Source organism: Pelobates fuscus, chromosome 7 (assembly GCF_036172605.1).
Source record: "Pelobates fuscus isolate aPelFus1 chromosome 7, aPelFus1.pri, whole genome shotgun sequence".
Classification (NCBI taxonomy): Eukaryota; Metazoa; Chordata; class Amphibia; order Anura; family Pelobatidae; genus Pelobates; species Pelobates fuscus.
The window spans coordinates 9,148,596-9,176,571 of record NC_086323.1 but is presented as its reverse complement, the minus strand read 5'-3'; the positions used below and the strand labels follow the sequence as shown (position 1 = coordinate 9,176,571).

General features: G+C 40.9%; 1 protein-coding gene across 1 annotated transcript in view; it reads right to left on the bottom strand.

Annotated features, from left to right (window-relative positions):
• Positions 1-27,976, bottom strand: part of PTPRF (protein tyrosine phosphatase receptor type F) — a 965,824-nt gene that overhangs the window by 896,921 nt on the left and 40,927 nt on the right. Inside the window, exon 2 of the mRNA XM_063427667.1 lies at positions 19,053-19,255. The gene's annotated coding sequence lies outside the window, so the exon portion shown is untranslated. The remainder of the gene's footprint in view (positions 1-19,052; positions 19,256-27,976) is intronic.

Here is a 27,976-nt window from a genome sequence, read left to right as displayed (position 1 = left end):
CTCTAGAATAAACCCTTATCTTGTTCCATACAGCACTCTAGAATAAACCCTTATCTTGTTCCATACAGCACTCTAGAATAAACCCTTAGCTTGTGCCATACAGCACTCTAGAATAAACCCCTATCTTGTTCCATACAGCACTCTAGAATAAACCCATAGCTTGTTCCATACAGCACTCTAGAATAAACCCTTATCTTGTTCCATACGGCACTCTAGAATAAACCCTTATCTTGTTCCATACAGCACTCTAGAATAAACCCTTAGCTTGTTCCATACAGCACTCTAGAATAAACCCTTAGCTTGTTCCATACAGCACTCTAGAATAAACCCTTATCTTGTTCCATACAGCACTCTATAATAAACCCTTAGCTTGTTCCATACAGCACTCTAGAATAAACCCTTAGCTTGTGCCATACAGCACTCTAGAATAAACCCCTATCTTGTTCCATACAGCACTCTAGAATAAACCATTAGCTTGTTCCATACAGCAATCTAGAATAAACCCTTATCTTGTTCCATACAGCACTCTAGAATAAACCCTTATCTTGTTCCATACAGCACTCTAGAATAAACCCTTAGCTTGTGCCATACAGCACTCTAGAATAAACCCTTATCTTGTTCCATACAGCACTCTAGAATAAACCCTTGGCTTGTGCCATACAGCACTCTAGAATAAACCCTTGGCTTGTGCCATACAGCACTCTAGAATAAACCCTTGGCTTGTGTCATACAGCACTCTAGAATAAACCCTTGGCTTGTGTCATACAGCACTCTAGAATAAACCCTTGGCTTGTGCCATACAGCACTCTAGAATAAACCCTTAGCTTGTTACACACAGCACTCTAGAATAAACCCTTAGCTTGTTACACACAGCACTCTAGAATAAACCCCTATCTTGTTCCATACAGCACTCTAGAATAAACCCTTATCTTGTTCCATACAGCACTCTAGAATAAACCCTTGGCTTGTGCCATACAGCACTCTAGAATAAACCCTTGGCTTGTGCCATACAGCACTCTAGAATAAACCCTTGGCTTGTGCCATACAGCACTCTAGAATAAACCCTTGGCTTGTGTCATACAGCACTCTAGAATAAACCCTTAGCTTGTTACATACAGCACTCTAGAATAAACCCTTAGCTTGTTCCATACAGCACTCTAGAATAAAACCTTGGCTTGTGCCATACAGCACTCTAGAATAAACCCTTATCTTGCTCCATACAGCACTCTAGAGAAAACCCTTAGCTTGCTCCATACAGCACTCTAGAATAAACCCTTAGCTTGTTCCATACAGCACTCTAGAATAAACCCTTGGCTTGTGCCATACAGCACTCTAGAATAAACCCTTGGCTTGTGCCATACAGCACTCTAGAATAAACCTTAGCTTGTTCCATACAGCACTCTAGAATAAAACCTTGGCTTGTGCCATACAGCACTCTAGAATAAACCCTTAGCTTGTTACACACAGCACTCTAGAATAAACCCTTAGCTTGTTCCATACAGCACTCTATAATAAACCCTTAGCTTGCTCCATACAGCACTCTATAAAAAACCCTTAGCTTGCTCCATACAGCACTCTAGAATAAACCCTTAGCTTGCTCCATACAGCACTCTAGAATAAACCCTTAGCTTGTTCCATACAGCACTCTAGAATAAACCCTTAGCTTGTTCCATACAGCACTCTAGAATAAACCCTTAGCTTGTTACATACAGCACTCTAGAATAAACCCTTAGCTTGTTACATACAGCACTCTAGAATAAACCCTTAGCTTGTTACATGCAGCACTCTAGAATAAACCCTTAGCTTGTTCCATACAGCACTCTAGAATAAACCCTTATCTTGTTCCATACAGCACTCTAGAATAAACCCTTGGCTTGTGCCATACAGCACTCTAGAATAAACCCTTGGCTTGTGCCATACAGCACTCTAGAATAAACCCTTGGCTTGTGTCATACAGCACTCTAGAATAAACCCTTGGCTTGTGCCATACAGCACTCTAGAATAAACCCTTAGCTTGTTACACACAGCACTCTAGAATAAACCCTTAGCTTGTTACACACAGCACTCTAGAATAAACCCCTATCTTGTTCCATACAGCACTCTAGAATAAACCCTTATCTTGTTCCATACAGCACTCTAGAATAAACCCTTGGCTTGTGCCATACAGCACTCTAGAATAAACCCTTGGCTTGTGCCATACAGCACTCTAGAATAAACCCTTGGCTTGTGCCATACAGCACTCTAGAATAAACCCTTAGCTTGTTCCATACAGCACTCTAGAATAAACCCTTAGCTTGTTACATACAGCACTCTAGAATAAAACCTTGGCTTGTGCCATACAGCACTCTAGAATAAACCCTTAGCTTGTTACACACAGCACTCTAGAATAAACCCTTAGCTTGCTCCATACATCACTCTAGAATAAACCCTTATCTTGCTCCATACAGCACTCTAGAGTAAACCCTTAGCTTGCTCCATACAGCACTCTAGAATAAACCCTTAGCTTGCTCCATACAGCACTCTAGAATAAACCCTTGGCTTGTGCCATACAGCACTCTAGAATAAACCCTTAGCTTGTTCCATACAGCACTCTAGAATAAACCCTTAGCTTGTTCCATACAGCACTCTAGAATAAACCCTTAGCTTGTTCCATACAGCACTCTAGAATAAACCCTTAGCTTGCTCCATACAGCACTCTAGAATAAACCCTTATCTTGTTTCATACAGCACTCTAGAATAAACCCATATCTTGTTCCATACAGCACTCTAGAATAAACCCTTAGCTTGTGCCATACAGCACTCTAGAATAAACCCTTATCTTGTTCCATACAGCACTCTAGAATAAACCCTTAGCTTGTTACACACAGCACTCTAGAATAAACCCTTAGCTTGCTCCATACATCACTCTAGAATAAACCCTTATCTTGCTCCATACAGCACTCTAGAATAAACCCTTAGCTTGTTCCATACAGCACTCTATAATAAACCCTTAGCTTGCTCCATACAGCACTCTATAATAAACCCTTAGCTTGCTCCATACAGCACTCTAGAATAAACCCTTAGCTTGCTCCATACAGCACTCTAGAATAAACCCTTAGCTTGTTCCATACAGCACTCTAGAATAAACCCTTAGCTTGTTCCATACAGTACTCTAGAATAAACCCTTAGCTTGTTACATACAGCACTCTAGAATAAACCCTTAGCTTGTTACATGCAGCACTCTAGAATAAACCCTTAGCTTGTTCCATACAGCACTCTAGAATAAACCCTTATCTTGTTCCATACAGCACTCTAGAATAAACCCTTGGCTTGTGCCATACAGCACTCTAGAATAAACCCTTGGCTTGTGCCATACAGCACTCTAGAATAAACCCTTGGCTTGTGTCATACAGCACTCTAGAATAAACCCTTGGCTTGTGCCATACAGCACTCTAGAATAAACCCTTAGCTTGTTACACACAGCACTCTAGAATAAACCCTTAGCTTGTTACACACAGCACTCTAGAATAAACCCCTATCTTGTTCCATACAGCACTCTAGAATAAACCCTTATCTTGTTCCATACAGCACTCTAGAATAAACCCTTGGCTTGTGCCATACAGCACTCTAGAATAAACCCTTGGCTTGTGCCATACAGCACTCTAGAATAAACCCTTGGCTTGTGCCATACAGCACTCTAGAATAAACCCTTGGCTTGTGCCATACAGCACTCTAGAATAAACCCTTAGCTTGTTCCATACAGCACTCTAGAATAAACCCTTAGCTTGTTACATACAGCACTCTAGAATAAAACCTTGGCTTGTGCCATACGGCACTCTAGAATAAACCCTTAGCTTGTTACACACAGCACTCTAGAATAAACCCTTAGCTTGCTCCATACATCACTCTAGAATAAACCCTTATCTTGCTCCATACAGCACTCTAGAGTAAACCCTTAGCTTGCTCCATACAGCACTCTAGAATAAACCCTTAGCTTGTTCCATACAGCACTCTAGAATAAACCCTTGGCTTGTGCCATACAGCACTCTAGAATAAACCCTTAGCTTGTTCCATACAGCACTCTAGAATAAACCCTTAGCTTGTTCCATACAGCACTCTAGAATAAACCCTTAGCTTGTTCCATACAGCGCTCTAGAATAAACCCTTAGCTTGCTCCATACAGCACTCTAGAATAAACCCTTATCTTGTTTCATACAGCACTCTAGAATAAACCCATATCTTGTTCCATACAGCACTCTAGAATAAACCCTTAGCTTGTGCCATACAGCACTCTAGAATAAACCCTTATCTTGTTCCATACAGCACTCTAGAATAAACCCTTGGCTTGTGCCATACAGCACTCTAGAATAAACCCTTGGCTTGTGCCATACAGCACTCTAGAATAAACCCTTGGCTTGTGCCATACAGCACTCTAGAATAAACCCTTGGCTTCTGCCATACAGCACTCTAGAATAAACCCTTAGCTTGTTACACACAGCACTCTAGAATAAACCCTTAGCTTGTTACACACAGCACTCTAGAATAAACCCCTATCTTGTTCCATACAGCACTCTAGAATAAACCCTTAGCTTGTTACACACAGCACTCTAGAATAAACCCTTAGCTTGTTACACACAGCACTCTAGAATAAACCCCTATCTTGTTCCATACAGCACTCTAGAATAAACCCTTATCTTGTTCCATACAGCACTCTAGAATAAACCCGTGGCTTGTGCCATACAGCACTCTAGAATAAACCCTTGGCTTGTGCCATACAGCACTCTAGAATAAACCCTTGGCTTGTGTCATACAGCACTCTAGAATAAACCCTTAGCTTGTTCCATACAGCACTCTAGAATAAAACCTTGGCTTGTGCCATACAGCACTCTAGAATAAACCCTTAGCTTGTTACACACAGCACTCTAGAATAAACCCTTAGCTTGCTCCATACATCACTCTAGAATAAACCCTTATCTTGCTCCATACATCACTCTAGAATAAACCCTTAGCTTGTTCCATACAGCACTTTAGAATAAACCCTTGGCTTGTGCCATACAGCACTCTAGAATAAACCCTTAGCTTGTTCCATACAGCACTCTAGAATAAAACCTTGGCTTGTGCCATACATCACTCTAGAATAAACCCTTAGCTTGTTACACACAGCACTCTAGAATAAACCCTTAGCTTGTTCCATACAGCACTTTAGAATAAACCCTTGGCTTGTGCCATACAGCACTCTAGAATAAACCCTTAGCTTGTGCCATACAGCACTCTAGAATAAACCCCTATCTTGTTCCATACAGCACTCTAGAATAAACCCTTATCTTGTTCCATACAGCACTCTAGAATAAACCCATAGCTTGTTCCATACAGCACTCGAGAATAAACCCTTAGCTTGTTCCATACAGCACTCTAGAATAAACCCTTAGCTTGTTCCATACAGCACTCTAGAATAAACCCTTAGCTTGTGCCATACAGCACTCTAGAATAAACCCCTATCTTGTTCCATACAGCACTCTAGAATAAACCCTTATCTTGTTCCATTCAGCACTCTAGAATAAACCCCTATCTTGTTCCATACAGCACTCTAGAATAAACCCTTATCTTGTTCCATACAGCACTCTAGAATAAACCCATAGCTTGTTCCATACAGCACTCGAGAATAAACCCTTAGCTTGTTCCATACAGCACTCTAGAATAAACCCTTAGCTTGTTCCATACAGCACTCTAGAATAAACCCTTGGCTTGTGCCATACAGCACTCTAGAATAAACCCTTAGCTTGTTACACACAGCACTCTAGAATAAACCCTTAGCTTGCTCCATACATCACTCTAGAATAAACCCTTATCTTGCTCCATACAGCACTCTAGAGTAAACCCTTAGCTTGCTCCATACAGCACTCTAGAATAAACCCTTAGCTTGTTCCATACAGCACTCTAGAATAAACCCTTGGCTTGTGCCATACAGCACTCTAGAATAAACCCTTAGCTTGTTCCATACAGCACTCTAGAATAAACCCTTAGCTTGTTTCATACAGCACTCTAGAATAAACCCATATCTTGTTCCATACAGCACTCTAGAATAAACCCTTAGCTTGTGCCATACAGCACTCTAGAATAAACCCTTAGCTTGTTCCATACAGCACTCTAGAATAAACCCTTAGCTTGTTTCATACAGCACTCTAGAATAAACCCTTAGCTTGTTCCATACAGCACTCTAGAATAAACCCTTAGCTTGTTCCATACAGCACTCTAGAATAAACCCTTAGCTTGCTCCATACAGCACTCTAGAATAAACCCTTATCTTGTTTCATACAGCACTCTAGAATAAACCCATATCTTGTTCCATACAGCACTCTAGAATAAACCCTTAGCTTGTGCCATACAGCACTCTAGAATAAACCCTTATCTTGTTCCATACAGCACTCTAGAATAAACCCTTGGCTTGTGCCATACAGCACTCTAGAATAAACCCTTGGCTTGTGCCATACAGCACTCTAGAATAAACCCTTGGCTTGTGCCATACAGCACTCTAGAATAAACCCTTGGCTTCTGCCATACAGCACTCTAGAATAAACCCTTAGCTTGTTACACACAGCACTCTAGAATAAACCCTTAGCTTGTTACACACAGCACTCTAGAATAAACCCCTATCTTGTTCCATACAGCACTCTAGAATAAACCCTTAGCTTGTTACACACAGCACTCTAGAATAAACCCTTAGCTTGTTACACACAGCACTCTAGAATAAACCCCTATCTTGTTCCATACAGCACTCTAGAATAAACCCTTATCTTGTTCCATACAGCACTCTAGAATAAACCCGTGGCTTGTGCCATACAGCACTCTAGAATAAACCCTTGGCTTGTGCCATACAGCACTCTAGAATAAACCCTTGGCTTGTGTCATACAGCACTCTAGAATAAACCCTTAGCTTGTTCCATACAGCACTCTAGAATAAAACCTTGGCTTGTGCCATACAGCACTCTAGAATAAACCCTTAGCTTGTTACACACAGCACTCTAGAATAAACCCTTAGCTTGCTCCATACATCACTCTAGAATAAACCCTTATCTTGCTCCATACATCACTCTAGAATAAACCCTTAGCTTGTTCCATACAGCACTCTAGAATAAACCCTTGGCTTGTGCCATACAGCACTCTAGAATAAAACCTTGGCTTGTGCCATACATCACTCTAGAATAAACCCTTAGCTTGTTACACACAGCACTCTATAATAAACCCTTAGCTTGCTCCATACAGCACTCTAGAATAAACCCTTAGCTTGTTCCATACAGCACTCTAGAATAAACCCTTAGCTTGTTCCATACAGCACTCTAGAATAAACCCTTAGCTTGTTCCATACAGCACTCTAGAATAAACCCTTAGCTTGTGCCATACAGCACTCTAGAATAAACCCCTATCTTGTTCCATACAGCACTCTAGAATAAACCCTTATCTTGTTCCATACAGCACTCTAGAATAAACCCATAGCTTGTTCCATACAGCACTCGAGAATAAACCCTTAGCTTGTTCCATACAGCACTCTAGAATAAACCCTTAGCTTGTTCCATACAGCACTCTAGAATAAACCCTTAGCTTGTGCCATACAGCACTCTAGAATAAACCCCTATCTTGTTCCATACAGCACTCTAGAATAAACCCTTATCTTGTTCCATTCAGCACTCTAGAATAAACCCCTATCTTGTTCCATACAGCACTCTAGAATAAACCCTTATCTTGTTCCATACAGCACTCTAGAATAAACCCATAGCTTGTTCCATACAGCACTCGAGAATAAACCCTTAGCTTGTTCCATACAGCACTCTAGAATAAACCCTTAGCTTGTTCCATACAGCACTCTAGAATAAACCCTTGGCTTGTGCCATACAGCACTCTAGAATAAACCCTTAGCTTGTTACACACAGCACTCTAGAATAAACCCTTAGCTTGCTCCATACATCACTCTAGAATAAACCCTTATCTTGCTCCATACAGCACTCTAGAGTAAACCCTTAGCTTGCTCCATACAGCACTCTAGAATAAACCCTTAGCTTGTTCCATACAGCACTCTAGAATAAACCCTTGGCTTGTGCCATACAGCACTCTAGAATAAACCCTTAGCTTGTTCCATACAGCACTCTAGAATAAACCCTTAGCTTGTTTCATACAGCACTCTAGAATAAACCCATATCTTGTTCCATACAGCACTCTAGAATAAACCCTTAGCTTGTGCCATACAGCAATCTAGAATAAACCCTTATCTTGTTCCATACAGCACTCTAGAATAAACCCTTGGCTTGTGCCACACAGCACTCTAGAATAAATCCTTGGCTTGTGCCATACAGCACTCTAGAATAAACCCTTGGCTTGTGCCATACAGCACTCTAGAATAAACCCTTGGCTTGTGTCATACAGCACTCTAGAATAAACCCTTGGCTAGTGCCATACAGCACTCTAGAATAAACCCTTAGCTTGTTACACACAGCACTCTAGAATAAACCCTTAGCTTGTTACACACAGCACTCTAGAATAAACCCCTATCTTGTTCCATACAGCACTCTAGAATAAACCCTTGGCTTGTGCCATACAGCACTCTAGAATAAACCCTTGGCTTGTGCCATACAGCACTCTAGAATAAACCCTTGGCTTGTGCCATACAGCACTCTAGAATAAACCCTTGGCTTGTGCCATACAGCACTCTAGAATAAACCCTTGGCTTGTGTCATACAACACTCTAGAATAAACCCTTAGCTTGTTACATACAGCACTCTAGAATAAACCCTTAGCTTGTTCCATACAGCACTCTAGAATAAAACATTGGCTTGTGCCATACAGCACTCTAGAATAAACCCTTAGCTTGTTACACACAGCACTCTAGAATAAACCCTTAGCTTGCTCCATACATCACTCTAGAATAAACCCTTATCTTGCTCCATACAGCACTCTAGAGTAAACCCTTAGCTTGCTCCATACATCACTCTAGAATAAACCCTTAGCTTGTTCCATACAGCACTCTAGAATAAACCCTTAGCTTGTTACACACAGCACTCTAGAATAAACCCTTAGCTTGTTCCATACAGCACTCTAGAATAAACCCATAGCTTGTTCCATACAGCACTCGAGAATAAACCCCTATCTTGTTCCATACAGCACTCTAGAATAAACCCTTGGCTTGTGTCATACAGCACTCTAGAATAAACCCTTGGCTTGTTCCATACAGCACTCGAGAATAAACCCTTAGCTTGTTCCATACAGCACTCTAGAATAAACCCTTAGCTTGTGCCATACAGCACTCTAGAATAAACCCCTATCTTGTTCCATACAGCACTCTAGAATAAACCCTTATCTTGTTCCATACAGCACTCTAGAATAAACCCTTGGTTTGTGCCATACAGCACTCTAGAATAAACCATTGGCTTGTGCCATACAGCACTCTAGAATAAACCCTTGGCTTGTGCCATACAGCACTCGAGAATAAACCCTTGGCTTGTGTCATACAGGACTCTAGAATAAACCATTGGCTTGTGCCATACAGCACTCTAGAATAAACCCTTAGTTTGTTACACACAGCACTCTAGAATAAACCCTTAGCTTGTTACACACAGCACTCTAGAATAAACCCCTATCTTGTTCCATACAGCACTCTAGAATAAACCCTTATCTTGTTCCATACAGCACTCTAGAATAAACCCTTGGCTTGTGCCATACAGCACTCTAGAATAAACCCTTGGCTTGTGCCATACAGCACTCTAGAATAAACCCTTAGCTTGTTCCATACAGCACTCTAGAATAAAACCTTGGCTTGTTACACACAGCACTCTAGAATAAACCCTTAGCTTGCTCCATACATCACTCTAGAATAAACCCTTATCTTGCTCCATACAGCACTCTAGAGTAAACCCTTAGCTTGCTCCATACAGCACTCTAGAATAAACCCTAGCTTGTTCCATACAGCACTCTAGAATAAACCCTTGGCTTGTGCCATACAGCACTCTAGAATAAACCCTTAGCTTGTCCCATACAGGACTCTAGAATAAACCCTTAGCTTGTTCCATACAGCACTCTAGAATAAACCCTTAGCTTGCTCCATACAGCACTCTAGAATAAACCCTTAGCTTGCTCCATACAGCACTCTAGAATAAACCCTTATCTTGTTTCATACAGCACTCTAGAATAAACCCATATCTTGTTCCATACAGCACTCTAGAATAAACCCTTAGCTTGTGCCATACAGCACTCTAGAATAAACCCTTAGCTTGCTCCATACAGCACTCTAGAATAAACCCTTATCTTGTTTCATACAGCACTCTAGAATAAACCCATATCTTGTTCCATACAGCACTCTAGAATAAACCCTTGGCTTGTGCCATACAGCACTCTAGAATAAACCCTTAGCTTGTTCCATACAGCACTCTAGAATAAACCCTTAGCTTGTTTCATACAGCACTCTAGAATAAACCCATATCTTGTTCCATACAGCACTCTAGAATAAACCCTTGGCTTGTGCCATACAGCACTCTAGAATAAATCCTTAGCTTGTTCCATACAGCACTCTAGAATAAACCCATATCTTGTTCCATACAGCACTCTAGAATAAACCCATAGCTTGCTCCATACAGCACTCTAGAATAAACCCTTAGCTTGTTTCATACAGCACTCTATAATAAACCCATATCTTGTTCCATACAGCACTCTAGAATAAACCCTTAGCTTGTTCCATACAGCACTCTAGAATAAACCCATATCTTGTTCCATACAGCACTCTAGAATAAACCCTTAGCTTGTTCCATACAGCACTCTAGAATAAACCCTTAGCTTGTTCCATACAGCACTCTAGAATAAACCCATATCTTGTTCCATACAGCACTCTAGAATAAACCCTTAGCTTGTTCCATACAGCACTCTAGAATAAACCCTTAGCTTGCTCCATACATCACTCTAGAATAAACCCTTAGCTTGTTTCATACAGCACTCTATAATAAACCCATATCTTGTTCCATACAGCACTCTAGAATAAACCATTGGCTTGTGCCATACAGCACTCTAGAATAAACCCATATCTTGTTCCATACAGCACTCTAGAATAAACCCATATCTTGTTCCATACAGCACTCTAGAATAAACCCTTAGCTTGTTCCATACAGCACTCTAGAATAAACCCTTAGCTTGTTCCATACAGCACTCTAGAATAAACCCATATCTTGTTCCATACAGCACTCTAGAATAAACCCTTAGCTTGTTCCATACAGCACTATAGAATAAACCCGTAGCTTGTTCCATACAGCACTCTAGAATAAACCCATATCTTGTTCCATACAGCACTCTAGAATAAACCCTTAGCTTGTTCCATACAGCACTCTAGAATAAACCCTTAGCTTGTTCCATACAGCACTCTAGAATAAACCCATATCTTGTTCCATACAGCACTCTAGAATAAACCCTTAGCTTGCTCCATACAGCACTCTAGAATAAACCCTTAGCTTGCTCCAAACAGCACTCTATAATAAACCCTTAGCTTGCTCCATACAGCACTCTATAATAAACCCCTAGCTTGTTCCATACAGCACTCTATAATAAACCCTTAGCTTGTTTCATACAGCACTCTAGAATAAACCCTTAGCTTGCTCCATACAGCACTCTAGAATAAACCCTTAGCTTGTTTCATACAGCACTCTATAATAAACCCTTAGCTTGTTCCATACAGCACTCTAGAATAAACCCTTAGCTTGTTCCATACAGCACTCTAGAATAAACCCTTAGCTTGCTCCATACAGCACTCTAGAATAAACCCTTAGCTTGTTTCATACAGCACTCTAGAATAAACCCTTAGCTTGTTTCATACAGCACTCTATAATAAACCCTTAGCTTGCTCCATACAGCACTCTAGAATAAACCCTTATCTTGTTCCATACAGCACTCTAGAATAAACCCATATCTTGTTCCATACAGCACTCTAGAATAAACCCTTAGCTTGCTCCATACAGCACTCTAGAATAAACCCTTAGCTTGTTCCATACAGCACTCTATAATAAACCCTTAGCTTGTTTCATACAGCACTCTAGAATAAACCCTTAGCTTGCTCCATACAGCACTCTAGAATAAACCCTTAGCTTGTTTCATACAGCACTCTAGAATAAACCCTTAGCTTGTTCCATACAGCACTCTAGAATAAACCCTTAGCTTGCTCCATACAGCACTCTAGAATAAACCCTTAGCTTGTTCCATACAGCACTCTAGAATAAACCCTTAGCTTGTTCCATACAGCACTCTATAATAAACCCTTAGCTTGCTCCATACAGCACTCTATAATAAACCCTTAGCTTGTTCCATACAGCACTCTATAATAAACCCTTAGCTTGCTCCATACAGCACTCTATAATAAACCCTTAGCTTGTTACATACAGCACTCTAGAATAAACCCTTAGCTTGTTACATACAGCACTCTAGAATAAACCCTTAGCTTGCTCCATACAGCACTCTATAATAAACCCTTATCTTGTTCCATACAGCACTCTAGAATAAACCCTTAGCTTGTTCCATACAGCACTCTAGAATAAACCCTTAGCTTGTGCCATACAGCACTCTAGAATAAACCCCTGTCTTGTTCCATACAGCACTCTAGAATAAACCCTTATCTTGTTCCATACAGCACTCTAGAATAAACCCTTGGTTTGTGCCATACAGCACTCTAGAATAAACCATTGGCTTGTGCCATACAGCACTCTAGAATAAACCCTTGGCTTGTGCCATACAGCACTCGAGAATAAACCCTTGGCTTGTGTCATACAGGACTCTAGAATAAACCATTGGCTTGTGCCATACAGCACTCTAGAATAAACCCTTAGTTTGTTACACACAGCACTCTAGAATAAACCCTTAGCTTGTTACACACAGCACTCTAGAATAAACCCCTATCTTGTTCCATACAGCACTCTAGAATAAACCCTTATCTTGTTCCATACAGCACTCTAGAATAAACCCTTGGCTTGTGCCATACAGCACTCTAGAATAAACCCTTGGCTTGTGCCATACAGCACTCTAGAATAAACCCTTAGCTTGTTCCATACAGCACTCTAGAATAAAACCTTGGCTTGTTACACACAGCACTCTAGAATAAACCCTTAGCTTGCTCCATACATCACTCTAGAATAAACCCTTATCTTGCTCCATACAGCACTCTAGAGTAAACCCTTAGCTTGCTCCATACAGCACTCTAGAATAAACCCTAGCTTGTTCCATACAGCACTCTAGAATAAACCCTTGGCTTGTGCCATACAGCACTCTAGAATAAACCCTTAGCTTGTCCCATACAGGACTCTAGAATAAACCCTTAGCTTGTTCCATACAGCACTCTAGAATAAACCCTTAGCTTGCTCCATACAGCACTCTAGAATAAACCCTTATCTTGTTTCATACAGCACTCTAGAATAAACCCTTATCTTGTTTCATACAGCACTCTAGAATAAACCCATATCTTGTTCCATACAGCACTCTAGAATAAACCCTTAGCTTGTGCCATACAGCACTCTAGAATAAACCCTTAGCTTGCTCCATACAGCACTCTAGAATAAACCCTTATCTTGTTTCATACAGCACTCTAGAATAAACCCATATCTTGTTCCATACAGCACTCTAGAATAAACCCTTGGCTTGTGCCATACAGCACTCTAGAATAAACCCTTAGCTTGTTCCATACAGCACTCTAGAATAAACCCTTAGCTTGTTTCATACAGCACTCTAGAATAAACCCATATCTTGTTCCATACAGCACTCTAGAATAAACCCTTGGCTTGTGCCATACAGCACTCTAGAATAAATCCTTAGCTTGTTCCATACAGCACTCTAGAATAAACCCATATCTTGTTCCATACAGCACTCTAGAATAAACCCATAGCTTGCTCCATACAGCACTCTAGAATAAACCCTTAGCTTGTTTCATACAGCACTCTATAATAAACCCATATCTTGTTCCATACAGCACTCTAGAATAAACCCTTAGCTTGTTCCATACAGCACTCTAGAATAAACCCATATCTTGTTCCATACAGCACTCTAGAATAAACCCTTAGCTTGTTCCATACAGCACTCTAGAATAAACCCTTAGCTTGTTCCATACAGCACTCTAGAATAAACCCATATCTTGTTCCATACAGCACTCTAGAATAAACCCTTAGCTTGTTCCATACAGCACTCTAGAATAAACCCTTAGCTTGCTCCATACATCACTCTAGAATAAACCCTTAGCTTGTTTCATACAGCACTCTATAATAAACCCATATCTTGTTCCATACAGCACTCTAGAATAAACCATTGGCTTGTGCCATACAGCACTCTAGAATAAACCCATATCTTGTTCCATACAGCACTCTAGAATAAACCCATATCTTGTTCCATACAGCACTCTAGAATAAACCCTTAGCTTGTTCCATACAGCACTCTAGAATAAACCCTTAGCTTGTTCCATACAGCACTCTAGAATAAACCCTTAGCTTGCTCCATACATCACTCTAGAATAAACCCTTAGCTTGTTTCATACAGCACTCTATAATAAACCCATATCTTGTTCCATACAGCACTCTAGAATAAACCATTGGCTTGTGCCATACAGCACTCTAGAATAAACCCATATCTTGTTCCATACAGCACTCTAGAATAAACCCATATCTTGTTCCATACAGCACTCTAGAATAAACCCTTAGCTTGTTCCATACAGCACTCTAGAATAAACCCTTAGCTTGTTCCATACAGCACTCTAGAATAAACCCTTAGCTTGTTCCATACAGCACTCTAGAATAAACCCTTAGCTTGCTCCATACATCACTCTAGAATAAACCCTTAGCTTGTTTCATACAGCACTCTATAATAAACCCATATCTTGTTCCATACAGCACTCTAGAATAAACCATTGGCTTGTGCCATACAGCACTCTAGAATAAACCCATATCTTGTTCCATACAGCACTCTAGAATAAACCCATATCTTGTTCCATACAGCACTCTAGAATAAACCCTTAGCTTGTTCCATACAGCACTCTAGAATAAACCCTTAGCTTGTTCCATACAGCACTCTAGAATAAACCCTTAGCTTGTTCCATACAGCACTCTATAATAAACCCTTAGCTTGTTCCATACAGCACTATAGAATAAACTCTTAGCTTGTTCCATACAGCACTCTATAATAAACCCTTAGCTTGTTCCATACAGCACTCTAGAATAAACCCTTAGCTTGTTCCATACAGCACTCTATAATAAACCCTTAGCTTGTTCCATACAGCACTCTATAATAAACCCTTAGCTTGCTCCATACAGCACTCTATAATAAACCCTTAGCTTGTTACATACAGCACTCTAGAATAAACCCTTAGCTTGTTACATACAGCACTCTAGAATAAACCCTTAGCTTGCTCCATACAGCACTCTATAATAAACCCTTAGCTTGTTACATACAGCACTCTAGAATAAACCCTTAGCTTGTTCCATACAGCACTCTATAATAAACCCTTATCTTGTTCCATACAGCACTCTAGAATAAACCCTTAGCTTGCTCCATACAGCACTCTAGAATAAACCCTTAGCTTGTTCCATACAGCACTCTAGAATAAACCCTTAGCTTGTTCCATACAGCACTCTAGAGTAATATTTTCCCTCCACCTAAAGCAAACAGCCATGATTCTAGGGGTGAAAAGTTTACTGTTTGGTTTACCAATTTCCATTTGAGCCCCTTGGCTGGTATGGTGATAACTGTTTACGGACGCACCATACTGGATATATATATATTTTTTTGCATTTGTAAGGTGATCGACGCGACACAATCTTTTTTCCATTCAAAATGACTCTTATTGTACATAATCTTCCAACAAGGCAGAGGTGTGTTCATTCAATGCTCATTGAAGTAAATGGTAAACAATCTGTATGGCGAGTTACGTACGCTCTGCATTAAACTCGATGAAGACATAAAACGGGTTTCATTAAATTACATTCTAGAGAAACGTCGTATCTGGTAAACGGTTGAATTTGGCAGAGAGTTTGAGGTTCCTCAGATGACTACTAGAAGGTAATTTCTCAGCAGGAGATGATTCTCTGATTTTCGAACATTAAACATCATTACCTACATCCTGCAAACCTAGCAACAGCTTTTAAAAACTATTTACATAATGCAGCCGAACAGCCAGAACACTTCACCCTAAATTCTACACGGCCTTTTAAGAAGCCTCTAAACCCGTGTGCAGATACGTTGCCTGTTTGGAATGAACGAACGAGAAAGATTTACCGCGCCAACTCTCCGTACAGCTGAGCCAACAGATACTGGACGGATTTCATTTTTTCACAATCCTATTAAAACATAAGAAGATACCCAGAATTTCTTCGCTCAAATCATATTAGCAAAGGAACGGTGCTTGCATATTTTGGCTGTTTTACATGTGAATTAGTCACATTGTTGTTTCGAAACGAGTTGCTACCTCGATAACCTTATCTTCTGCGACTGGACTATTAAGTATCTAATAAAATTCAAATAAAAATTCCCAAACTGCGCCGGCTTCCAAACTCATTAGGCTTAGAAATCGCTCTTCTGACTTAATGAAAACAGTGACGGTAAAAAGGAAGAGGAGAGAAAAAAAGAATGACTACTAGACGAGAGTAAAATATTAGCAGTCAGGGATATGGAAATAAGCCGAGGTTTAAATAGATGGTAACAAATAGCTTTAGAGAGAGCACTGTCCTAAAATGGTTTGTGGGAAGGTAGGAGGGAACTTAACACCCATATTCATGAATCAAAAAACCAACAACATAAAAGCGAGTGCACTTAGAGCACAATCTGCCATTAGCCGGCTCCTTCCCTCCTGTACGGCGAATTTAAAATGCGCATGTTGAGTACGAACAGTAAAAAGGTCCATTACAAGTGGATTCATAGAAAACCGCAGGTACTGCCGTATTCATTCAAGGTAGGAATAGCCTCCTACGTCTCCCAGCAAAGTGAGAAAGAGAGAGAGGAAGCCTGCCATGCTTAGAGAATGCAGGTCTACGTGTAATCCGGAGAAGTGACAGTATGATCATCGGAATGGAATGTTCTAGGCAAAGGGAGTCTACAAGAACCAATCAGGAGAAAATGTTACTGTTGGACTTTGAATCTTTCATGAGGAATCCGTCCCATTAAGAATCCTGCCAATTAAAATATGCCGCCCCAAAAACGGATATAAGATAAAATGAACCCCCAAATACAAACATCGGTATATCTGAATAGGTTAATTATTTGCAATGCCGGTATCATTAACAATTTATTTTTAATTTTTTTAGGGTTACTTTCATTTATTTATTTACCAACTCCAAATAACGTACCCATGCCATTAATCAATATTGCAATACGTATGTTATAGTCAAACAACAAGCACATGGCATATAAGATAAATTTAGATCTGCGGACTGAACCAGGTAACATGCAGCACCGTTTTAGCTTTAAACACTTTTATTGTCGTGGTTCGATGGGAAATGAAAAGCGTTAAGGTCACAAGTACAGCAGAATAAGGAAACTCAACTTTATATAAAGATAATGACTTCTATCTTGCACAACATTTTCTTTTTCAAAGAAAAGAGAACAGGATAAGAGACCAATTTAACAAATGCAGCAATAAAACAACACAACATAAATAAAAATAAAAAACATGCTCTTTGCTCATGCATTACACAGAAAATGTGACTTCAACAGATAAAGCCAAAGTAACATGGGAAGGGGGTTAAACAAGAGTGGCCCAGCACATCATTAGGTCATAGGGGGTTGACCCGCTATAACCCTAACAAGGTACCAGTCCATTAATTCTAAAGTAGATTTAATTTTGGACTGGAGAGATCTATCCAAAGAGTTATTGAAAGGCCATCAGCTTAGAGAAAATCTTTTTGTGACACTACTATTGTGCAATGAAGCTTCAACCCAAGCCATAAGGACACGTGACATGTGTGACATGTCATGATTCCCTTTTATTCCAGAAGTTTGGTCCTTAAGGGGTTCAATAAAAAGTAGACTTTGCTATGAAGCTGTGATAACAGAGGAGTCGAGGGAATGATCCAATGATCTAATATACATTTACAAGCAGTAACCAGAATCATATGGGCTAATTTGGGAATATGACCGGATTGTTTTGGTAGTACCCCCAGTGATGGTAAAGGTCTGCTCTGTCGGTCCTGCACATCAAACACTTAGCTGTATACCTCATTTTTTTTTTAAAAGAAAACCATTTTTTAGGAGAACAGTAGGCATGGTGTGCAACTTTCAAACGCATCGCCTGATAAAGATGCAACTGAAAGTAGTTTAAGTTACCAGTGGCTGCTATGAGCACACCGGGGTCCATGTAGGGGAGCAGAAAAACCCTAACATGTTAAGTAATCCAAGTGAGTCCGGATCAGGGAATAGAGGGAGCTAACAGATTACGGAGGAATGGTGTAATGGAGTAAACAATTAATGGAATGCTCCCAATCTGTGGAGCTGCAATGTGGAAGGAAGTGCGGGTCTGGAGGTATGCAAGGAAAGGAACATCGTGGTCAGAAATTGGAACTCGAAGAAATGGGAGAATCGACTTATTGTGGTCATCCAAGAAGTCATGTATCCTAACATGGCCTGCAGTCTCCCGGAACCACCATTTTAAATGATAAATCTTCTTTGTTTTTCTGCAGATGTTTCTGAATACCATGTCCATCTGATATCCTGAGGTATGAGGTTATAAAACTCAAATCTACACTGACTTCAAAGGGGACTCAGTTTGGGAATATGTTAAGAGGTAAGCTTGAGAAGAGATAGAATACACGGGAAGAAAAGTCAGTTGACATTTATGAAATTACATTTCCTTTAAATATGCAAAAAATAAACCACGTCTAAAAAATAAATAACATCTAATCACAGGTTACGACTAGCTCCCATGATTAGGAAAATCACAGTAATTTGCATCTGTCATCAAACTATTTTCATGCATCACTTTAAAGCTTGCTGATACTTTGCATTGTTGATACTTTTGAAATAAAAGATTCATTGCGAGTTCCTGTTTCGGTGGGTATTTGGCATCATCAGTAGTGTCAAATTACCTTTTAATAACCTATTGGACAGCCGGAAGCTTGTAGATTCCGATGATCACAGACGCTGATTGGCTGCTGACATTACAGGCTCTTCGCAGTCCGTTTTATCAGTAATGTTCACCAATGCTTCGAAAAAAGTACTCCAAGCTATTTCGGAATTCAAGATGTCTGCCTCCATACCAACACGCTTTCAGGGAGAATTACAGCGAAACCTATACAAAAAAAAAGCATTTGGTTTGGTTAGAGGAAAACCATATTACATGTTGGCCTTAATTGAATATTTTTGGATAAGCTTTTCAAAGATTTCATATTTTAAGATGATTTAATATTTTTAAATATATATATATTGGAAGAATTATTTTAAAAGTTTACACCAAAATATCAAATCATTTGAAAAGCTTATCTAAAAATATAAAATAGGCCACAATTTGAAAGTTATTTATTTAAAGAAACTATAAATAAGTGTGCCATCCACTGATCCTTTCTCCCCCTCCTCCCAATCCCTGTCCAGTATATATAAACTCATTGAAAACATGCATGCATTAAATGATTTGTTTTTTCATTGGGGGGTATAATCTGAAAACAGCTTACAAAAGCTGCAGATCTCTTATCTGCAGCCTTCACAAACCCTCCTCTTCTAACTCCGCCCAGACTTTCTGTGGCTGTCCAATCACAGACTTCCCAATGCAGCTCAATGAGCAGTCTTTGCAAGGCAGATGCTCTGGGCAATCGCTGCCTCTTGAGTTTATCTCCCCTGAGCTAAACAAACCAGGAAGTAACAGGACCCGCTGTCTGATTGACAGCCAGGGGGTGTAACAAGGTTAAATACTAAAAGTGCCAAATTCTATTGAAATCTGAAAATTGCATTTTGCAAATTGAAAAAAAGAGGATGCACTCCTCACAAATAAAGTATGTCTGCAAGTTAAAGAGCTCCAGAGGTGTGGAGAGAATGAAAACATATTGCAGGGATGTCAGTACAATATCCGTGTCATCCTTGTAACAGCAAGTGTGCGCCATAAATGTTCTCACCGGTCCTGGCAGTAATGCGGCATTACACACTATGGACCAATTTAATATATAATTGAAGCTAAAAGCTGACGCAGACGAGGAGAAGCAGGTAAATTATATACAAGGTGTTTATTCAGACAGCCGGCCTCTTAATTCACATTCCAGCGCCATAAACAATAATCACGCTCTGACAACGAACCTCTCGTAACGCAGGCACACACCGCTGCTCAATATAAAGATCAATAAGCCACAGATCGAGCGGTTTAAAATACAATCCAAATCAATGCAAACTTTGCCGATATCGGTCAGCGATGCGTTAGTATCTAACGTTTCACAAATCAAACTTTTTAGTATTTTATTCTTCCTGTAAATTAATGTGATTACTATATCTACCTATTCCGTTCTCTGCAACACTAATAATTTAGAAGCTTCCTTTTTACACACATGCTCTCCATCTGAAATGAAAATACATTGCCCTCGTCTGCTCCTGTCTGTACTACTGCCAAGCCGTTCTCCACGCACCCTCGGACTCCCAGCATTCTCTCAATTCAATCTATTAAAAATTCAGTCTGGACTCGAAGATTTCAATCGGCCTTACATCTGGAGAACTCTCTGCTGGCTCCCTATTATATTCTGCTCTCACTACAAAAGCGTTCAATTCTCCTTCAAGCCTTGCTGCTTCTTAAACCTTATGTATCAGATTCATACCCTCAATCTCCTCTTTAAGGTTTTTCCAGCCCTGTCACCCCTCTATCCTGCGCCATGACCCCTCATTGCCGTCACAAGCCTAAACCTTCCCTTTAGAGGAGCTCAGTAATATTCTCCCTCCGCACCACACTAATTAACATGAATAAACACAAATATGGCTAAAAATACAATAAGCCTGATTGATTGATTATTCTAGTGTGATATTAAAAGGCAAACGAGTGACCTGGGGGAGCAATGCGCACAGTGGCAGCTAAAGGATTCAGTATGGGAATGTCCTGCTCTGTACATACAGCACTGGCAGCTAATGAGTTCCTTCAATAATTCTGGCTAACCACGGTTTATAAAAGTAATGTGATTTAAAAAAGCACAGCCTGTTAATTACAATTAAAGGAACAGTAAAAAAATAACAAACACAACATGAAATGGTCAGTGTAATGTAAGCATGAAATCACAAGGATTTAAAATGTGACAAGGAGACTATATTCCCTACATTGGAGCTACCTATAATGTAGCCCCATGGAGTCAAAGCACAACTTAGCGGAAAAGGACCTTGACAGGGGTTAGGAGGAAGCGGCCAGGACTGGTGGGTTGTGGTCAAGGGGTTTGGCTATTTAAATAGGTAGTCATTTTGAAATTATCACTTTTAATTTCCTACCTGGTTAAGTTTGTCCCACCCACCCTCCCTAGGTCTGTTTTGCGTTAAGGGGTTATCCCGTTTTGTCACAGCGGCGGGATAGGGAGCCAAAGAAGAGGAAATAGGCTCCCCATGAAGTACGTGATGGACAGGGAACATTGTGGTCATTGGTGGTTGGTAGGTTTCGAGTCCTGGAGGTGGCTCAGAACCTGGTGGGGTAGGGGTATCCGGGTATTCCCCTGCCATGGTTAATTTATGTTTGCCACTTTAAGTTTATTTATGTTGGAGTAATGTTGAAAATGTTCTATATATATATATATATATATATATATATATATATATGTGTTATTTATGTGGGGTCATTATCTTTTATATTAAAAGAAGGATACGGACGTGAGGGCAGAGCATGGGGGACAATGACCCATGTTGGTATGTTAAGTTATTATTATCATTATTATGATTGTTGTTATTATTATCATTATTAAAGTGAGATTGTTTTAATAAAGCTGTGGACAATTTGACCCATATACCCTAGTGTTAGCGTGTTATTGGGATTAGGTATGTGGGGGGGGGATGTCCTAAATTCCGACTGCCCATATGGCGACTATACTCCGCTCAAGGATCCTTCTGTGTCATTGGACCTCAGTGCACGTGCGAGAGTACGACAATGATGTGGTTCCTGGCACTGAAACGCCAGGAGCAGAAGAAGGTCTGCCAGAAGATGCTAGTGCACACGAGGGGCAGGTTCAGGTAAGTTAAATACATCTTTGTCCCTCCCCCCGCCCCTGGCACTCCCAACTGTGATGTTACAGAATGCCTGTATCCACATGCATCCACCCATGATGAAGCCGATGGACTGGACACCCCAGGTTCGTTTCTGAGGTCAGCAAGGGGAATGTATTTTTTTCAGTTTGAGTACTTGTGGTAGCTCAGTGATTCCAGGGGGCTTTCTAATTCAATGGTTATTGGCAGAATGGTGGCCTAATATTATGGTGCCTACTGTGTCCCTTTAAAATAACCCTCCATGTGAACGGTTTGACTGGTTACCTGGGGTCTGTCCAGATGTAGTTCAGTAGATATTATAGAAATCTCTGATTAGGAACTCCCAGCTTTCGGCCTGTGGTAGTGCAGGGGTGGGGGCAGCGTTCGTTGAGAAGTCAAACTGTTAGAAAACAATTGGACTCCATGGAATTGGGGGGGGGGGGAGGGGAGAACCAAGGCACTAATGGCACAGTGCGCTGTAGTGGCTATGGTGCTTGGAGTATCAGAAAACAATTGGACTCCATGGAATGGGGGGGGGGGGGGGCAAGGCACTAATGGCACAGTGCGCTGTAGTGGTTATGGTGCTTGGAGTATTCCTTTAAATCAGGGGACTCAAACTCTGGCCAACTAGATGTTGATGGCCTACAACTCTATGAAATCAATGATGGCCAAAGCATCATGGGAGCTATAGTTTGGTAACATCTGGTGAGCCGGAGTTTGAGATGCCGGTTTAAAATGACATTTTCATATCGAAGAGTGATTCTTCTGTAGGAGAAGGTGAAGGCCAGGAGAGGTATTCCGGCAGAAATGGTAAAGACTAAAAAGTAAAAAGAGAAAATCATACTCCCTTTTTTCTGACCAATGGCTAACAAGGGATTCCAAAGGAACGTGCATGGTGGTGACAGACTACGGCCACTTGCTCTAGTCTGGCCCAATCACCCCGGGTTGGGGTATAGCACATACTATCTGAATTGGCTTCTGGGAACGAGACACCATCTTATGCTAGTACTTGTACGATCTGTTTATGGGCATTTTATGATCAGTGTCGAAGAACCCACTGTTTTGTTAGTTTAATTTTCCTTGACGATTACAGCTCAGCCCTGCGTGACTGACTGCGCTGATATTGTACATTTCCAACAATTATTGTTACAGTTGTGACCTGCATTCACTTGGTATACGCCACAGATTTTTCTCTGGTAATAAATGAAACTTTTATTCACAAAAAAAAAAAAAAAGAGAAAATCATTGAATAAACCTAGAACCATGCAGAAAAAAAAGGAACTAAACTGATATTAAGTTGAGAAAAATACAAAGTGAAATGTGCATTCTAAATATAACAACTGGTCCTTAACTACTGTCATATCCTATTCATCAATAAACGTGTAAGTCAGTGCCCGAGCAGGAAACTGGACAGCAAAGCAGAAATTCTCACAGATAAAGGCAAGGGCCGCTAATATCATGGAAATATTTCGAAAGGGATTTTTGGATGAATAAAAGAATACTGGGAGATGCTTTTTTTAAATGTTACTGCAACTCGAAGTATTTTTTGAAAGGTTCATGGTTTTGTGACCTTCACATTATTGTGTCTTTTTGGCATTGTGTATGTTTTCTTTACCTATTAGTGAGCGTTTCCAATGTCTAATGCTGCGTAAACACCAGACGCATAATCCACGGTGACAGAAACTGCGGCAAAGCTTGGATTTCCGTAATACTCCACACCTGGTGCATCTCAAGGAGTAACTGCATGACAGCATTGTCCCCAAGAGAGTAATAACGAGCAGCGCCGCACTTCAGAGCGCTCAAAGATTTACGGAATTTGCAACTTTACGAAAAAATACAGCACACACAAAGTCCAGGCACCATTCTCACTTCAAATCACTGGTCGTGGTGCTTGAAGTAACCCTTTAATTAATAACAATTGTGACAAGTAATCGTCAAGGGAATATCTGGTCTACCTGTGGAGCTTTTTTTTGCAGAAGTTTCGGACAAAGTTGTCGCCACCACAAAACAAGTACGGCAAACAAATGACAAAACAACAATAAACTACAAGAAGCCATGTAAAAAAAAATCTATTAAAATGTTTTTTTTTGTACCATGACATAACACCTCTATAAAACACATCCTGGAGACATTCACAGCAACACATGGACATGAATAAACACCAGAGACAAATACAAATAGTGTGATCTTATCAAGTGACAATGTCTCAATATTATCTTATTCTTCTCCAACAGGTTTTTTATACTTTTATTAAAATCCTTTACTAGTGACATGGTACTATTAACCCTATTAATGCTGGCTCATAGTACTACGCAGTGTTAACTTCAATTACTATTATTTAGATAGCACCAACATATTCAGCAGCGCAGGTAAACCAAGGCAAGCAAATAATTCTAACAAAGTACGATTGACACATACACACAATCTAAGAGGACACAAATTTAGTATATTGATGGGAACCGCACAGAAAACTGAATACAGGAGATATTGAAGGTTGTCACCTGTCTCCTGCGGTACTCAAAGGAGGCGCAGGAACGCACGCACGGCTGAATGTCAATCATTCTGGCCAGCCCACAATGCAGATAACGCAGTTTGAGCGTGCAATGCAGAGCCCTAGTATTAACATGTCTAATTATTATGCTACTCTTTTTGGGGAAAGCTCCCTTGTGTCAGACAGAGGGACAGGACCCTAAAATTGGGAAAGTTGAGGCTTGCGTTATGGTGTGTAATGGAGTCTTGCTGTGGGTGTGCGATCTAATGGGGCTTTGTGTGTTCATTTGTAAATAGCGGGTTTCTTACTTTAGTTTAGGTGGTTCCATTTACGTGCGTGTTGCGGAGTGTTCTGTGCGTATTTGTAAGTAGCGGGTTTGTTGTTTTAGTTAGTTTGCGTGCCATTTACTTAAATATTTGTGAGACCCAGTGACTGCTGCTTGGCGTGCACCTTCGTATAGCTGGTACTAAGAAAGAGTCTCTGTGGTGGGATTTCATTTTGGCAAAATGCTACAATAGGCAGAGCTTCCGCCATTTTCCAATTTCCCATCAGTCATTACTGGCAATATTGGATGGGATCAGCCATTTTCTCGCTCTGCTGCACATCTATCAAAATGAAGACCCCGTTTTGCTGAAGATCATATGAATGAATTTAAGATGAAGCTCCCATGGTGAGCCCCACAATGAGAGATAAGATAGTAACGTCATGGAGAGAGGCTCAGGTAGGTATACAAACAAGCCCATCCATGTCAACATCAAAAGTGGAAACATTAAACACTTTATATCTCGAGCTGGAATAACACAATTCTTCACATACGTGAACATTTTTCTTGATGTGTTTGTTGTGTGGCGTGAAGAGTGTTTTTGCCACTTTTCCACAAACCTTAAGCTTAATGAATTTGTGACAAGTAGCTCTTCAACAAATGACAAGTGTGAACCGCTGAAGCTATTTAAAGAGGCTCTCCATCACTAAAACACTGCTCTACCCAGGGAGGTATACAAATGGTATATGTTTACTGCGTGGAGCATACTGACAGCAAATCTATAGCTTAAAGGGAAACCATAGACACCCAGTTTGTCTCATTGAAGTGGTCTGGGTGCAATGTCCCCTTAACCCCGCAATCTAAAACATTGTAGGCTGAGAGAACTGCAGGTCTTGATATTGTGGGGCTAAGACTGCCTCTAGTGACTGAGACATTTCTGCATTTACACAGTGTAACTCTGTGAAACTACACGGAACATACTCCTGTATGGGCGTCACTACAGGGGGGCAATTGCACCCCCTAGATTATTATTTGCCCTTACATGTCCCCCCCCCCCCCCTGCCAAACGTGCCAGTGTGTGACCAATTAGGTGGTGGTGCAATTTAAGAGGGGGCTTCCTCAGAGGATATACTGCCTGGCACTGCTCATAGCTTGCGCACAATATAAAATGCATTCAGCACATGCTGCAATGCCGCCTGTATTTTCATTAAATTTTTTGGATCTGAAATACAAATTATATTTTGTCTAAAAAAACAAACCAGCAAGTAGCCAATCATAACACAGCGTGGATTTCTAAGGAGTCTGTCTGTCTGTGCTCCTTTGTCCCAGCGGTCGGTCTGTCTGTGCCCCTCTGTCCCAGCGGTCGGTCTGTCTGTGCCCCTCTGTCCCAGCGGTCTGTCTGTGCCCCTCTGTCCCAGCCGTCTGACTGTCTGAGCTCCTCTATCCCAGCGGTCTGTCTGTCTGTGCCCCTCTGTCCCAGCGGTCTGACTGTCTGTGCCCCTCTGTCCCAGCAGTCAGTCTGTCTGTGCTCCTCTGTCCCAGCCGTCTGTCTGTGCCCCTCTGTCCCAGCGGTCTGTCTGTGCCCCTCTGTCCCAGCGGTCTGTCTGTGCCCCTCTGTCCCAGCGGCCTGTCTGTGCCCCTCTGTCCCAGCGGTCTGTCTGTGCCCCTCTGTCCCAGCGGTCTGTCTGTGCCCCTCTGTCCCAGCGGTCTGTCTGTGCCCCTCTGTCCCAGCGGTCTGTCTGTGCCCCTCTGTCCCAGCGGTCTGTCTGTGCCCCTCTGTCCCAGCGGTCTGTCTGTCTGAGCTCCTCTATCCCACCGGTCTGTCTGTCTGTGCCCCTCTATCCCAGCGGCCTGACTGTAGAATGCAGCAATGTGACAAACAGACCCCCACTTTTACCCGTGTATGTATGTGAGCTTGCCTCAGCCTGCTATCCCATATAAAGCCTTCTGTATTAAGGTGTACCGTAGCCTTTAAAGAATAAAGCATGTGGCAAGGAGGACTCACGTAAAAGTGGGGAATGAATGTCTCCATTGGCACGTCTCTCTGCAGTCTTTGAAGTGTATTGCAAACATTGCAGGTTAACACATTGCGCAGGGACATTTTCCTCACCGTGTAAATATTCAATTAAATATACAATTTGCTTGCTTCCACGCCAGCGCACTGCTTTCTACTCAATGTTTGAAAAGCAATATGAACTGCTTTGGGCTTAAGGTCATGGAAATATCCGCACAATGGTTTAAGATTCCTTTTTAAAAGTTGTAACTATATTATGTACGTGTATGCATGCGCGCTCGCCTGTATCTATATATGTGTACGCTGTTATCTACAAAAGAGGATGGTACACAGTACTCTGCCAAGGGATCAGAGAACAAATATAAGCCCAGTGCAGTTTGGACGTTTTTACTTCCTGACACTTTCATCTTTGTGATCAGTGAATGAAACATTTATTTTTCATGATGGTTAGGTACAGGACATGATGTGATTACCATTCGAATCGTACAATTGTAATCAAAGAAAGGTTGAGAGTGAGGTACAAGTTAACTCTGTATTTGCTATTATGCCAACTCCTCCGTTAAATAACTCACTATAAGGATTGTAGAGCTAATACAAAGGACAGGCCAGAGCCTCTGATACAATGTAACTGGCTCGAGATACTCCATCCACTAAGGATTAGCTTTATGGTCCTCACGGACAGCAGAGAGTATTTACAACCACTTCACAGATACACAAAATATTAAAAGACACTTTTCTGGATTGGTACGGGTGCTAAAGCAAACTGATCAGACTGAATTAATTGGAGAGTGATCCTTTGATGTAAGAAATGTAAAAATCACTGTATGCACAGTACGTAAGGAAAACCAAAAACAAACATAGGACATTCTATCAATGCAATACAGCACCAGTTCTAGTCTAGACTACGTACGATGACATCTTTGGTGTAGGGCAACACGCATCACTTCCTTAACCACAATCTCCGGTGATCCTCTGTTTCGCTTGTTACATCAAGTAGGCTCAACATTTTCTACAAAAAATAGTTGTGTTTTTGAGTATTTTCATATTTCCACCA